Below are 16790 nucleotides of genomic sequence, written 5' to 3'. Positions count from 1 at the left end.
GCTGGGTGAGAGGAATGAAGGCGGGCTTGATTACTCTTACTTCCACCTCATTGGCACTTCTTGTCAGAGGTATTGCTCTTCATCCAGGCAATGTTAACATTGAACCAACACCAAGCTAATTATTTTAGGTCATCCTGGGCGCATATACATGAAGCACTGGGCGAGGTGGGTGCCACGGATACTGGGTCCCCCTCAGAGTTGCAGGCTCAGCAGGACATGCTAACAGGAGGGGCGATGGGAATCCTAACGCATTTTAAGGGATAGCCGGCAGTAAGCCACCCTTGCGAGGGGTGGTGTAATTGTGCAGGCACTGGAACAGCTTCTGTATAAATAGCGGCCCTGGCAGGTGTGGGTGTGTCCCCCCTCTCATCACTGGGGTCGAAGGTTGGGAGGCAGGGATTTGACTTTCCAGGGTAGGAGGGGCCTGCTGCCAGAATTAAATTCCCACTGGTGTAAGTTATGCATCCATCTCTGAAGAGAGGCGTTGTGGTTTTATCAGTCTGCAACCCACAGGGAGTTGAGAAAGGATGGAGGCACCAACTGTCCTCCGGTCCAGTATGGGCTTGGACTTGTTTTGGCTGGTCCTGGGAGAGTCCAAGTAATCAGCAGGATATAGGTAAGATGCCTACCTTGGTGGGGGGCCCTGGTTGTGACGGTGGCCACCCCCAGAGCAGTGGAGGAGTCACAGGGCGATCCAGAGTATGCAAGGTACAGAAGGGTAGTATATGCAGCAGCACAACAAGGGTGCTAAGCCAAGGATACCCAGGGATGTCTTAGCATTGCTCCCTGGAAGAACTACGGCGCCCCGTTAGTCCTAATGGCGGTTGTGGGTCTGAGCAACCGGGGGCTGCCTGGAATGCTCCGCCCACCTTTTGGGGGGCGTGAGTAAGGGAGTGGACTGGGGGTCCACTGCTGGGAGGGGTGGCCCCTCCCTCCCAATAAGTGGTAAGCACCGATTGGCGACAGCCACGGTGTAATTTGGCTCATCAGGCGGGCAGGCGGCATAAGGGTTGGCCTGCCCTGGGATCGCCCGTAAAATAACCCACCATGTTGGCATAATTGTTATGCAAATAAACCTGCAGCAATTTTCTCCACTAACAAGGTGTCGTGTGGTTTATTGATTTTCTTTTGCTGCATGATAACTGAGTACTGTTGCCGATATTGGCACTAAGACGGATGTCTTTCAGTGTCAACAGCAGAGGCCGAGGGAATACAAGCCTCCTCCAGAAAAGGGAGTTAAACCATCTCTCCCATACAAAGCATGAGCCGCAGGGGACATCAGCGGAGGGAACTTCCCTCGCTTCTTGAACAGCCACACCACACAGCAGTGGCAGCGCAAGCTTCTCTTAGTTGCAGAACATGTACAGCATTGGACAGAAACCAAGGAAGCTTCCCTCGCTTCTAAAACAGATGCAGCACAGGCAGCAGCAGAGCAAGCTTCTTTTAGATGCAGAACATGTACAGCATTGGACAGAAGCAGAGGGAGCGTCCTACGCTCCTAGAACAGATACAGCGCAGGCAGCGGCAGAGAAAGCTTCTCTTACTTACAGAGCATGGGCCACAGATGACACAGGTGATAGAAGCAGAGGGAGCTTTTCTCACCTCTAGAACAGGCACAGCGCAGGCAGCAGCAGTGCAAGCTTCCTTTACACATAGATCGTGGGCCACAGAGAACCCACAGGAGAAAAAAGCAGAGGACGCTTCTCTCACTTCTAGAACAGGTACAGCACAGGCAGCAACACTGCAAGCTTCTCTTAAATACAGAGCATGGGCAGAAGAAGACAGAAGCAGAGGACACTCCCATGACTTCTAGAACAGGCACAACACAGGCAGCAGCAGGGAAAGCTTCTCTTACATACAGATCGTGGGCCACAGAGGACCCACAGCGGAAAGAAGCAGAGGACGCTTCTCTCGCTTCTAGAACAGGTATTGCACAGGCAGGGGCAGTGCAAGCTTCTCCTACACACAGAACATGTAGAGTTTGGGACTGAAGCAGAGGGAGCTTCCCTCTCTTCTAGAACAGGCAAAGCACAGGCAGTGACAGTGCAAGCTTCTCTTACATACAGAGCATGAGTCACAGGGGACATCAGCAGAGGGAGCTTCCTTCACTTCTAGAACAGGCACAGCACACAGACGTGTCAGTGCAAGCTTCTCTTAGTTGCAGAACATGTACAGCATTGGACTGAAGCAAAGGCAGCATTCCTTGCTTTAAGAACAGATACAGCACAGGCAGCAGCAGTGCAAGCTTCTCTTACATACAGAGCATCGGACACAGGGGACAGGAGCATAGGCAGCATCCCTCGCTTCTAGAACAGATACAGCACAGGAAGCAGGAGTGCAAGCTTCTCTTACATACAGAGCATGGGCTGCAAGGTACAGAAGCAGAGGATGCTTCCCTCGCTTTAAGAACAGGCACAGCACAGGCAGTGAAAGTGCAAGCTTCTCTTACATACAGAGCATGGACCACAGAGGACAGAAGCAGAGGCAACTTTCCTCGCTTCTGGAACAGGCACAGTACAGGCAGTGAAAGTGGAAGCTTCTATTACATACAGAGCATGGTCCAAAGGGGGAAGAAGCAGAGGCAACCTTCCTCGCTTCTAGAACAGGCACAGTTCAGGCAGTGAAAGTGCAAGCTTCTCTTACAAATAGTGCATGGGCCACAGCAGAAAAAAGCAGAGGACGCTTCTCTCGCTTCTAGAACAGGTATTGCACAGCCAGCGGCAGTGCAAGCTTCTCTTACATACAGAACATGTAGAGTTTGGGACTGAAGCAGAGGGAGCTTCCCTCTCTTCTAGCAGAGGCAAAGCACAGGCAGTGGAAGTAAAAACTTCTCTTACATACAGAGCATGAGCCGCAGGGGACATCAGCAGAGGGATCTTCCCTCACTTCTAGAACAGGTACAGCACACATGCAGCGGCAGTGCAAGCTTCTCGTAAATACAGAACATGTACAGTATGGGACTGCAGCAGAGGGAGCTTTAGTCTCTTCTAAAACAAGTATAGCACATGCAGCTGCCAAAGAAGCTTCTCTTACATACAGAGAACAGGCCGTAGGTGACAGCAGCATAGGTAGCTTCCCTCACTTCCAGAACAAACACATCACAGACAGTGGCAGTACAAGCTTCTCTACATACAGAGCATAGGCCACAGGGTACCGACAGACGACAGAAGCAGAGGACGCTTCCCTTGCTTCAAGAAGAAGGGCTGCACCAAGGGCAGTAGTGCAAGCTTCTCTTACATACAGAGCAATGGCCACAGGCGACAGAAGCAGTGGACAGTTCCCTCACTTCTAGCACAGACCAAGCACAGGCAGTGGCGTGCATGCCCCTCTTACTTACAGAGCATGGGTCACAGGGAACAGAAGCAGAGGATGCGTACCTCACTTCTAGAGGGGCACAGCCCAGGCATTGGAAGTGCAAGCTTCTCTCAGATACAGGACATGTACAGCATTGGACTGAAGCCAAGGAAGCTTCCCTCGCTTCTAAAATAGATACAGCACGGGAAGCGGCAGAGCAAGCTTCTTTTAGATGCAGAACACATACAGCATTGGACAGAAGCAGAGGGAGCATCCCACGCTCCGAGAACAGATACAGCGCAGGCAGGGGCAGAGCAAGCGTCTCTTACTTACAGAGCATGGGCCACAGGGGACATAGGTGATAGAAGCAGAGGGAGCTTTTCTGACCTCTAGAACAGGCACAGCGCAGGCAGCAGCAGTGCGAACTTCCCTTACACATAGATCGTGGGCGACAGAGAATCCACAGGGGAAAGAAGCAGAGGACGCTTCTCTTGCTTCTAGAACAGGTACAGCACAGGCAGCAACAGTGCAAGCTTATCTTACATACACTGCATGGGCAGCAGAAGACAGCAGCAGAGAACACTCCCCTCACTTCTAGAACAGGCGCAGCACAGGCAGAAGCAGGGAAAGCTTCTCTTACATACAGATCGTGGGCCACAGAAGACCCACAGCAAAAAGAAGCAGAGGATGCTTCTCTCACTTCTAGAGCAGGTATTGCACAGGCAGCGGCAGTGCAAGCTTCTCTTACACACAGTACATGTAGAATTTGGGACTGAAGCAGCTGGAGCTTCCCTCTCTTCTAGAACAGACAAAGCACAGGCAGTGGAAGTGCAAGCTTCTCTTACATACAGAGCATGAGCCGCAGGGGACATCAGCAGGGGGAGCTTCTCTCACTTCTAGAACAGGCACAGCACACAGACAGTGTTGGTGCAAGCTTCTCTTAGTTGCAGAACATGTACAGCATTGGACTGAAGCAAAGGCAACATCCCTTGCCTCTAGAACAGATACAGCACAGACAGCAGCAGTGCAAGCTTCTCTTACAGACAGAGCATGGGACACAGGGGGAAGAAGCAGAGGCAACCTCCCTCGCTACTAGAACAGGCACAGTACAGGCAGTGAAAGTGCAAGCTTCTCTTACATATAGAGCATGGGCCACAGCAGAAAGAAGGAGAGGACGCTTCTCTCGCTTTTAGAACAGGTATTGCACAGGCAGCGGCAGTGCAAGCTTCTCTTCCATACAGAACATGTAGAGTTTGGGACTGAAGCAGAGGGAGCTTCCCTCTCTTCTAGAAGAGGCAAAGCACAGGCAGTGGAAGTGCAAGCTTCTCTTACATACAGAGCATGAGCAGCAGGAGACATCAGCAGAGGGAGCTTCCCTCACTTCTAGAATGGGCATAGCACACAGGCAGCCGCAGCGCAAGCTTCTCGTACATACAGAACATGTACTGTATGGGACTGAATCAGAGGGAGCTTTAGTCTCAGGTATAGCACACAGAGCTGCCATGGAAGTTTCTCTTACATACAAAGCACAGGCCGTAGGTGACAGCAGCATAGGTAGCTTCCCTCACTTCTAGAACAAACACATCACAGACAGTGGCAGTACAAGCTTCTCTACATACAGAGCATAGGCCAGAGGGTACCCACAGACGACAGAAGCAGAGGAAGCTTCCCTTGCTTCTAGAAGAAGGGCAGCACTGAGGGCAGTAGTGTAAGCTTCTCTCACATACAGAGCAATGGCCACAGGTGACAGAAGCAGTGGACGCTTCCCTCACTTCTAGCACAGACCAAGCACAGGCAGTGGCATTCAAGCCTCTCTTACTTACAGAGCATGAGCCACAGGGGACAGAAGCAGAGGATGCTTACCTCACCTCTAGAGGGGCACAGCACAGCACAGGCATTGGAAGTGCAAGCTTCTCTTACATACCCATTATGGGCCACAGGGGACAGAAGCAGAGGACGCCTTCCCTGCTTCTAGGTTAGGCACAGAACACCGGCATTGCAGGCTTCTCTTAGATACAGAACATGTACAGTATGGGACAGAAGCAGAGGGACCTTCCCTCACTTCTAGAACAGTCACAGCACAGGCAGTGGTAGTGCAAGTTTCTCTTACATACAGAGCATGGGCCACAGGGGACAGAAGCAGAGAATGCTTCCCTCGCATCTAGAACAGGCACAGCACATGCCGTGTAAGCTTCTCTTACATACAGAGCTTAGGCCACAGGGGCTACAAGCAGGGCAATCTTCCCTCACTTCTAGAACAGGTACAGCAGAGGTAGCAGCAGTGCAAGCTTCTCATATATACAGAGCATGGGCCACAGGGGAGAGCAGCAGAGGAAGCTCCCCTCACTTCTAGAACAGGCACAGCACAGGTAGCAGCAGTGCAAGCTTCTCTTACATTCAGAGCATGGGTCGCAAGGGACAGAGGAACAGGATGCTCCCCCCGCTTCCAGAACAGAAATAGAACCGGTAGCGGAAGCTTCTCTCACATGCAGAGCATGGGTCACAAGGGGCAGCAGCAGAGGATGCTCCTCTCACTTCTACAGGGGCACAGCACAGGCAGGAGTAGTTAAAGCTTCTCTTACAAACTGAGCGTGGGCAGCAGGGGACAGCAGGAGGGAACGCTTCCCTGACTTCTAGAGTAGGTACAGCACAGACAGTGGCAGTGCAAGCTTCTCTTACACACAGATTATGGGCCGCAGGGGACAGCTGAATAGAGAGCTTTCCACTCTTCTAAAATAGGCACAGCTCCTCTCTTATAGAACAGGTACAACACAGGCAGGGCCAGTACAAATTTCTCCTATATACAGAGCATGAGCAGTAAGGGACCCAAGCAGGGGACGTTTCCCTCACTTCTAGAACAGGTACAGCATAGGGAGGGGCAGTTCAAGCTTCTCTTACATACAGAGCATGGGCCATGGGGACAGCATCAGACAGAGCTGTTCTCATTTCTAGAGCAGGCACAGCCCCTCGCTTCTAGAACTGTTACAACATAGGCAGGGCCAGTGCAAGATTCTCTTACATACAGAACATAGGCAGTAGGGGACAGAAGCAGAGGAAACTTCCCTTGCTTCTAGAACAGGCACAGGCAGCAGCAGTGCAAGCTTCTCTCACATATAGATCATGGGCTACAGGGGACAGCAGAGCAGGGAGCTTCACCCACTTCCAGAACAGGTACTCCACAGGGCTGGCTCTACATTGAGCCACACTATTTTCAATTCATATCCTCCCTCTGGCCCAGTTTTTCCTGCCTGGGCTCATTTGTACTGAAATACATCCCTAAACCATCGTAGGAAACCCTTATCCCCAGTGGCAGGTTCAGGTGGGACTTTCTAAGTCTTAGTCCCATAATAAGTAGGTACTAGGCACACTTACTTACCATTCATCTTTCATTCATGTGCATCCATTCACCGGTTACCAACAGGGAATGCACTGAAGTTATAGTGCCTACAAGGATCATGGAGGGAGGCCCACCCAAACGCCTGTGCTTCTTGGCTCCCTTCTCAGAAGCAGGGATTTACTACACCAGTAAGGGATTCAACTGGGTTGGGCATGACTCCAGGGATATGGGTGGCCATGTAATGGCCATGAGCAGAGAAGTCTCAGGTAGCACTTCAAGAAAGCTCTACCCTGAGAACTAATATATGATCAAAGGTTCTAAATATAGGGCTGATACAAACCAGAGCTCTGCTGGCTTTTCTGATAGTTAGCCAGGTCCACTCCGCCTGGATGGGATCCCTCCAATTCATAACTAATTCAGAAATAGGATAAGGGTAACTAATTGAATACATTTAAAAAATAAATAAATGAGAAGGGTTCGGGGACTCCCTTCCTGAGATGACGAAATGTCTCATGCTGTACGGCTGGTAAGGTAATCGTACACGTAGTAGTATCACCGGATATAGTGACCTACAACCACCAGGCTATTCCAATGTGATGTCACAGACCTGTGGCACAGTCCAAGCACTAAAGCCTGTGCCGCTAACTCCTCTCATTCTTCTGCACGCTTCACTCACACCTTTGAAATAAACCCATAGAGCCCTGACCACCTATGGCCTACAAAACATTCACAGCACTAACCTTTGGGATAGTTATTGATTTTGCAGTACGTGCTATAGTATGAAGAAAAAAAAATACTTTCTCAAAGAAGTAACCTTCTTCGAGCTCGGGGGGGGGGGGATTTACTAAGATTTTGCACCATGTTTGCATCACAGAAGTGACGCAAATCGGCGAAAATCTTTTTTTCCAATTTACTTTCCAGCGCGAAACTTGTTTAACGCTGGAAATATTGGAAAAGTAATGCGGAGCAGCGCATAGCGCTGCGTTTTATTACTTTGCACCATGGGGGCGTATCAGAGGTGGTGCATGGGCATTCCTATACAACCACCCAAGGTTTCTCACGCTAAACCCAATTTACTAAATAAAGTAGATTGGGTTTAGAGTGAGAAAACTGCCCTCTTTTCCAGAAGGCACAAGGAAGGAGAAATGCTTTCATTTCTCCTTACTATTCCAACTTTGCATGTGTGGTGCACTGTACACCACACATACAAAGTGGGAAAAGGCTTCATGTGAGTCTGTGCATAGTATTTTGTACTGGAAGGGTACCTTCTAGTACAAAACCTATGCTAGACTAATGGAGACACCCTTGCACCATGGCGCAAAGGTGTCTCGGTGGCGCACGGCATCTGATTTCAGCGCCAACACTAATGAGAGGGGAGAAGAGTGCCTTATTTGTGTAAATAGGGAGCTTTCCTCCTCTCTCCTTTTCACGTAGCGCAGCACAGCATTTGGGCTGCTGCAGTGCGCTACGTGAAAAAATAGTAAACCTGCCACCAGGTGTCTTCATAAACCTCTTTATTGCAGCAGATATTTCAGTTGTACAATTAAGTTACCCCAAGGAAAGGTTGTAAGGTTTTGCTCTGGACCCTCAAATGTGGCACCCTGCTGCCACATGCAAGACCAAGATCATCACCCACAGTGCCCCTAGGGCATGAACGATAAATCTTTCAAATTATTTTCCTTTTCTTTTTTACAATCCCGCTTTGCCAAAGACTATAACAGCATGGGTCTAGGGCATGAATCCTCCCTCTGTGGTGTTGTGTGCCTTTACAAATACAAATTCTGCTTGTTTTCCACATTAGATCAATAAATTATACTCTTAATACTGATGATAAACTTCAGCTACCCTGCTCTAATTCACATTTTCTTTCCTACCTCAGTCTTCTAGTTCTTTCCCTTGAGTTTCTCTTGATCTTTCGTGACCTGCATTATGTGCTTTCTTTACAACATTATAACACGTTCTTTCTACTTCCATCTGCTATGCAGTAGAGTCCGTGCCATTCAGTTTCAGGCGTATTGTTTCATGTTCTCACATTTTATGGAGAGAATAGAATGTGAGCTTCTTTTGTACTTGCTCATCGAGCGCCTTTCAATGGAAGTACGTATCGTCACCAGATTTTTTTTTTAACTTTTCAAACCTAATCAAAACTTCAATGTTCACATAATAAGCTCAGCCACATTAAGAAGTATTTTCTTTTAATCCGAACAATGTCTAATTACTTTCATTAATGCTATTGTTGCTTTGCACCTGCATTGTGTGGGTTCTCTTTCTTCTCAGCGCTCTTTTTGTCATTTCAGTTTCAGTTTGTTTCAAATACATCGACTTGTCACTTTACCCACAGTTGACATTTGTGCTGTGTTTTATCTCCAGTATATTTTTATCTTTACTTGCAGCGTGTATCAATGCACGTCTGCACAACTTTCTCTTATCCTGGGGTTTTCAGTTCTTCGAATCTGGGGGTGACCATTACTCATTAGTGGTTCATCCCAGTCTTTCTCCTATGCCCATAAATTGTGGCTTTTTTAGGCACATGATCCCCCTACAAAAATTCCTCAGGAGCACAAATCCTGATAAACCCTTTTCACTATTACGCTTTTTACCTTTCTGGAAAAACCGCCTACCACTTTTTGGGCAGTTAGTTTACTATTCTTTCTCCAATCTTGATATTCAGTGACCAAAACATGCTACCTGTCTCATCTAAGCCACTTTATTTTCAGGCACTGAGGTTGCTGAGCTGTTTTCACACATTGAATAAGGTCAGCATGGAGTTGTCAGCAGCTGTAATTCCCGTAAATCATTTTCTTGGCCCTAAAAATAATTTCCCTCAATCCAGGCCCCCCGCCCCCACCTTACCCTCCCTCTTGTTACTTGTCCCTCATGGCTCCCTTGGCCTCTCTTAAATACCTTCATTTGCTCCAGTCGTTTGAACACCCAAAAGCACTTGTTGATCCCTGTCATATGAGAAGATTTCACCACAGTGCAGGTAGTGGACACACGAGCAAGGCCTACAAGCTTTACGCTATTATTTGGACAAGAAACCAGTTGAATTTCTGGAACATTCGCAAATGATAATAGATATGTCGCGAATGATTTTGGAGCACAATGTATTTCTGTTTGGGGGGGAATGGTACCAACAGACATGCGGTACTGCGATGGGTTCCAGATTTGCGCCATCTTTTGCCTGCCTCTTCATGGGGTGGTTCGAGGCGGTGCATATCTGGGGCCCATCAGGCACGAAATGGCAGGAATTTATAGTGTTCCTTGGCCGTTACATTGACGACTGCCTCCTAATATGGACTGGCAGTACTGAAGAACTCAATGCTTTCTTTGAATATTTGAATGACAACCCTTTCAATATGAAATTTACAATGGCTCAAAGTAAACAAAAAATTGTGTTCCTAGATGTGGAACTTTTTGTTGAAAATATGGGCATCTGTAGCCGTATGCACAGAAAGGAAACAGCATGTAACTCAGTTCTGCATGCAGCTAGTGCTCACCCTAAAACACAAGTTAATTCGATTCCCTATGGAGAATTTTACAGAGCGCGCCGAAATTGCAGTAAGGATACTGATTTTTCTAACTGTTTAATAGATATCGAAGAGAGATTCTTGGATAGGGGCTATGACAAAAATATAATTGAGAAAGCAAAAAAACGAGCTTGTCTTCTCAACAGAAATGAGACTTTAAAATCACATTACACTGTCAAGGACAAAAGAGAACAAATAGTAAGAATGGTAACTAATTTCCACCCTTGGTCGCATAAAGTATTTAATATACTTAAACGGCATTGGAGTCTTCTCACTTCAGATTCAGATCTCAATAAGATCCTGACCAATTATCCTAGCCTTACTTACCGTAAAGGTTTAACAATTCGCAACATGGTAAGCCCAAGCTACCCAAAGAAAAAAGACACAAATATTACCTGGTTACAGAGTAGAAGCTTGGGTTTCCATAAATGCGGTGATTGTAGCATGTGTAAACACGCCTTATCAGGAGTCAAGGAGTTTTCTTTTAACGGATCTAGAAAGTTTCATATAACAGAGTATATCAACTGCAACACCAAATTTGCCATTTATGTTATTATTTGTAATTGCTCGAAGATCTATGTGGGCAGTACGGTCAGGAATCTTAAAATTCGAATCGCTGAGCACTTTAGAGCATTAAAAAATATGGATGATAGATATCCTATAGTTCATCATGCCTTAGAATGTTCAGATCAGAACAAATCTCAGAAATTCAAATTCCATGCATTAGAATCAGTACCTAGTGACATCCGAGGTGGAAATCGAGAATTAAAGCTGCGGCAGACTGAAGCACGCTGGATTCTGAGGTTACATGCGGTGAATATGGGGATAAATATGGAAAATGAATTACAATATTTTTTGGGTGCATAACTAAATGTGCTTCCATATGTCCCCTATTCATGTCAGCCACAAATAATATTGTCAGTAGTAACAACATTGGGATACATGATACAAGCATTGTGAATCATTCTCTGTTATTTCATTGTAAACCTCTCTCTCTAGCCTCTCAATGTATTTACTTGTAAACTGTATTCAATTTGAATATGTATATCAATTATTTTATTGGTCATTATTTTTGACCTTGCCACACAGGGAATTTGTTATGGTGGGGCTCTACTTTGGTGTTGTCTTGTGGCAATTGGTACTTTTCTTTTCTTTCTGTTTCACCTTCAATTTTAGCTAGCGAATTACTTAGAATTGATTTTCTGTAGCTTTACTGACTGACTACTACTTATAGCCACCCAATTGAGAGAACAACTTGAGATGGTTTGTTCAGCCTGTCTTTAGGTGAATGTTAATCTATTAGAGAGCACTATTCAATTTTTGTCAAAATACATTGACACCACATTAACAGGACTCGTTACGTAGAAACTGTCGTGTTGACGCGATTACTTTAATTTAATAATAACCGATGTACAGATAGCCAGCAACTGCTAGGAGTAATAAAGTAAAAGATTAATTAAATGATAGAATGTTTCACATAGTAGGTTTTAACGCGTTTATATATTATCTTGATTACTCAATTATGACATGGCGCTCGTTGGAGACATAATAATAGTATTTGGGTCGCCATTTAAGTGGACTACTAATCCCAATACAAGAAGGCGCTCGTAACTGACGCCAAAGACAGCTTATTGAGATTCAGGTTGTAAATCAACCATTCTAAGATGGCGCCCAGCGGGGACATGAGAATAGTACGTGTTAGTCCGTTTTCTAGTTGGACTATTTATTTCCATTCTAAGATGGCGCGGGTTGCAGACGCCGACACAATGAGACGCGGTCGCGATACAAGGCCGGTTTGAATACTTTTAGGTAAGCGCTGGTTACACTATATTTGATAATATATGGCATATTGATTGCTAGCAATGATAAACGCAATTGGCCATGAAATAGGCACCTAACGGGGCTTACTATTTGCTTTGCGCTTATATGATAGGATACCCAATATGGTTAGGATATAATAACAACAACAGGTTTTCTCTTGGCAGTTTGCTGACTAGATAAACTCAATTTAATGACAAATGACGATAGTTACTTCAATTTGAGTTGTGGTTTATAGATCGGTTAATGGGAAGATATAGGACCGGTCTAAATATTTACAGATAAGCGCTGCTCATACAAGAACTTATTATACATGGTTCGATTACCGCCTGAAGTGTTAAGTCTAATTGGACTAGGCGTAGTAGCTCAAAAGGGCTAAGTTATTTGTTTTGTGTTTAGGTGACAGGATACTAAACACCATACTGACATTAGGTTCTCTCATGGCTGTTTGTTGTCGAGATTATTTCAAATTTATTTACCATTTGACGTTAGTCATTTTAATTTAATGTTCTAATGTTTAGCAGACAAATATACTATCGCTTGGTATTTTTCTTTACTTTAAGGTACATAGATCGATTAATAGTGCGGAATACTATACATGAGTAAAACGTGAAGAATTCGAGTTAAGTCTACACCCTGGATACTACCGGTACGCCTTTATTGTATATTTAATCTAGTGCCTAACAAGGATATCCAATTGGATCACAATAACTTAAGACGATATCTTCTTTTTTCATTTTTTTGTTCACTAATTTTAGTTCGTGAAATGCAACATTAGGTTTTGGACCTAATAGTTTAAGCCCTTGATCATATCTTATATAGGTGAGTTTATACTTCGTTTACGCCTTATTACAGTGGTACTGTCTTAATCAGTGTGAATACACTTGGTGTTCACTATAAACTTATGGGTTTTGCCGTTACCTAGGAGATTAGTAGTTATGATAACGGCTTCGTCTTCATGGCTTATATAGCCTTGTTTATTTCTTTCTTCACTACGATTGGTTTGTCTTTAGGTTCTTTCCTTACAAACTACACCCCTTCAGGTGTTTCACTTCCTTTCCTATATTCACGGAATAATTTCTACTTTTCGGTGGACACATTACATCAAAATTCTGGCTCCGATCACCACTTAAACCTATTAGGTTATCCGGCACCATAAACTGAAATTTTAAATTACAGTTCACCATGCTAATTCAGATGTATGAATTTCGTTCAGTGATAATGCTTATGTATTTTGGTTATTATATATTTTTGTTTGCCTGCAGCCCTGATGAAGTCCATGACGTGATATAGTCAGGACGAAACACGTGTTGGCTGACAGGGGGCTCACATCGAAGAAGCTCTTTCAAAGAATAAAAGACAAGACTTGAACAACTGAAAATAATTTGGAAAAATATTCTTTTTGTTGTGCACTATCAACATTACTTGGACTTTACTTTAGAACCCTATTGCTCGGTTTCCAAATTGTTGACAATTGTAGGAAACTGGTTTTCTGTTGCAGTAACCCCCCCCCCCCCCCCACACACACACACACACTTTTTTCCAGATTTCTGATACGCTTTGACTGAATTTGAACTGGATCCCTGCCAATGAGGTTCCCTGTGCCTGTGCTCTTTCTCCAAAAACGAATTCACATTTGTACCAACTTCAGACATCCTTGTAAGTCCTTAGTAAATTGTACAACTGGTGCCTAGGGCAGTGGTATAGAAGAGGGTACCCAAAGGCTGAAGCACAAGATGTGCCTCCCTCTGGGAACCCATTTTAAAGAAAGCTATCCTAGTGGTAGCTGTGGGGAGCAGCCTTCAGGCTAAGTCTCAGAGGAATGTAAAGCAGCTTGTTTTACCTTATAATCTCTTGAATTACCAAATGAAAGGACATCACACAGGTATATATATCAAATATATATGTATTTATTTCTAGACACACTCTACTAATCTCTTTATGAGATTAGAAGCCAGGAACACATTCAAATATCAAAGTTTCACAATAAGTTAAGCACAAATATGGCTGGGGCCCTAGGGGCGTACCAGACCATATACTAAAAAAGAGGTTTAGGAAAGTCGACTTGCAGAATGACAAGGCCTAGGGCCTGTAAAATCGCTGGTGCTTCACTGCTGCAGTGAAAGCAGGTAAGTAACAGACCCACGGGAGACGCATGCAGTGTGTGAACACAGCCGCGGGTTCCCTATTGATTACAATGGAGCAAGTCGCGGTTTGATTTTTAAAGTTTTAGGGTACTTCGAGGAAGTCTACAAGCAAGCCACTTACAAGGTAAGTAATTCGAGGGCCAACACACACTAGGGCACCAGAGTGCATGAGTTACCTCACCCAGGGAAGCCGGGTGCATAGGTGCCTTTTGGTGTCGGGTCGTGTCACTGTTTTCTATGGAGACCAAAGAAGATTTGCTGGTTGCGGCGACTGAAGAAGTGTCCGGTGGAATCCAAGGCTGGATTCGAGATGCAGATGACCTGAAAATTGAAGGCACAGTGTTCACAGTCACTTGCCGTGACCCGGGGCCAGGAAGATGGATGCCCACGGATGTCGGGTGATTTCAGGTGATCAAGGGTGTTCTGACTCTTCGCTCACGAGGTCCAGGAGAGATCGTTAATGACCAACAGCTGGATTGAACGAGTCCCACAACGTCTGCAGCTGATGGCGGTGTCGGCAACCAGATTGGAGCCAACAAGCATTGGCAACAGCAAGTCTCATGTAGAGAGAAGAAAGTTGATGGGGCAGACCAGGAAGATCTGAGGGACTCACCCAGCGAGGGTGAGTGAGGGCAGACCTAGAGCAACCAGGGGAGTCCTTTTAGTCAATAAAAAAGTCTTTGGGAGACCCACAAGCCAACAGGCAAGGGATCGCAAAGACGCCTCTTGAGGAAATGCTTCACAGGAGCCCACGGTCACTCGGGACAAGGTAGGCCTCTGATTTTCACTGCAAAACCTGCTGGAGGTTTGGGCCACAAGTAGTCCAAAGCACAAGTTTGTAGAATGTCGTGAAGGGGTTGCACTTGACAATAGTGCACGGATCCCAGGTATTGCGGTTCCTCATCACTCGTGGGGTCCACTCGCCTCAGCTCTGCTGGGGACTCACAATGGCCATCGAAAAGTCAGGAAATCTACTTCCGGGGCTGCGGGGACGTCGGACTCCGCCGAGAGTGGGAAAGTTTGCGACCGTTGATTCAAGTTTTGGTGCCTGCCAAGCAAAGGAGTCACTCCTTGACTCCAAGGGAGATTCTTCCGTCTTCCAAAGGTAGTGGAACATCGAAGGACCAGGATTCTTCTTGTAAAGCGTCATCCAGGGTTATCTACTTTGCAATGGCAAGGTTTCCTATCTTATACTGAAGATAGGGGAGGGACTAGATCTATGACCACTCCTCTGGAAGGGTCAGGGTAGGGGGTGGTTACACCCACTTCCCTTTGTCCAGTTTCATGCCAGAGCAGGGGCAGGTAGCCCCTGAACCGGTTTGAGCTGGCATATGCACAGAGGAGCCTACTGCTCCCCCAGTGCAGGACTTCAAAGCACTCTAGGAGTGCACCCACCCAGCCCCAATACACTAAATCCTGTCTGGAAGGTGGTGACACCTCCCTGTGACAGGATGCCCATTGTTGGGCCTCCTCCACTGTGAGTTTCAGTCAGCAGCAGGAGGGCAGCCCAGTGTCTGTGCTGGTGGCATCCATTTTGTGATGCCAGGGCTCTTTCAGATTTCTACCGTGTTACCACAGTAGCCACATGCCGTCCCCTCTAGAAGGGTGGGATCATGCTCCCACATCATGGACTGATGTGGGGGTATGATTCCAAGTTGTTTGACACCAAACACGACATGTTTTGATGCAGTTGTTCCAAAGTTAGCATTTATAAAGCACTTAAGAGTATATGGTTTAACCGCATCCACAAACAGCCACAAGGAATAGACCCTGCCAGCTGCAGAGGGACCCTGCTCAGGCATAGGCACCCCCTCACATTATAAACCAAGCACCCTGCCCTCAGGATTGATAGGGCCTGCCTTAGGGGTGACTGATAGGTTTATATGTGTGTGTATGGTGAGATATAGGAACCTATACCTCAGTGAGGAGTGCTAACACTACCTCACCCAGGCTGCAGTAGCAGGCCTGTGGTGTCAGATTTAGTCTGCCTCCCAGGGGTGGCATAATATATGCTTCAGCCCCTGGTAGGCCTGTGAAGGACCTATGCCCTTGGTACCTAGTGTACCATATACTAGGGGCTCAAAAGGTACAACAGTATCCAATCACTAGTGCATCTAGTATGCACTCACAGTTATTTAGAGACCCAGCCAGACTATAGCCAGAAACCAGTGTATACATCAGAAAAAAGGTGGGGGCAACATAAGTGCAGATCCTACTCTCCTACACTCTAAAATCCCCAAAGGAGTTGTGTCCAAATATGAGGATGGTGATGATTTCACAAAATGGTGCACAGACTTTGAGAGGGCCTGTGGAATGAGAAACGTGAAAACTCAAAACAGCCACACTGGGGAGCATTACTTTGGGAACTGTTATCTGGTAGCTGCAGAGACACAATCCTGACCCTTTACTGGGGGAGATGCTGAGTCCTATGACCTCATGAAGGGTACTCTGATTGAGGGCTTTGGACTCACAACTGAGGAGTATAGATTTAGATTCAGGGGGGCTCACAAAACCTCGACGCAGTCCTGGTTTGACTTAATATACAAGTCAGTTAAAACACTAGGTGGCTGGTTAACTGGAAGTGAAGTGCATGATTATGATGGGCTTTATAATTTGTTTATGAAAGAACACATTAAGTAATTGCATTAATGAAAAGTTGCTTCAGTA

This window comes from Triturus cristatus, chromosome 4_1 (assembly GCF_964204655.1).
Source record: "Triturus cristatus chromosome 4_1, aTriCri1.1, whole genome shotgun sequence".
Classification (NCBI taxonomy): Eukaryota; Metazoa; Chordata; class Amphibia; order Caudata; family Salamandridae; genus Triturus; species Triturus cristatus.
This window is presented reverse-complemented; position numbering follows the sequence as displayed.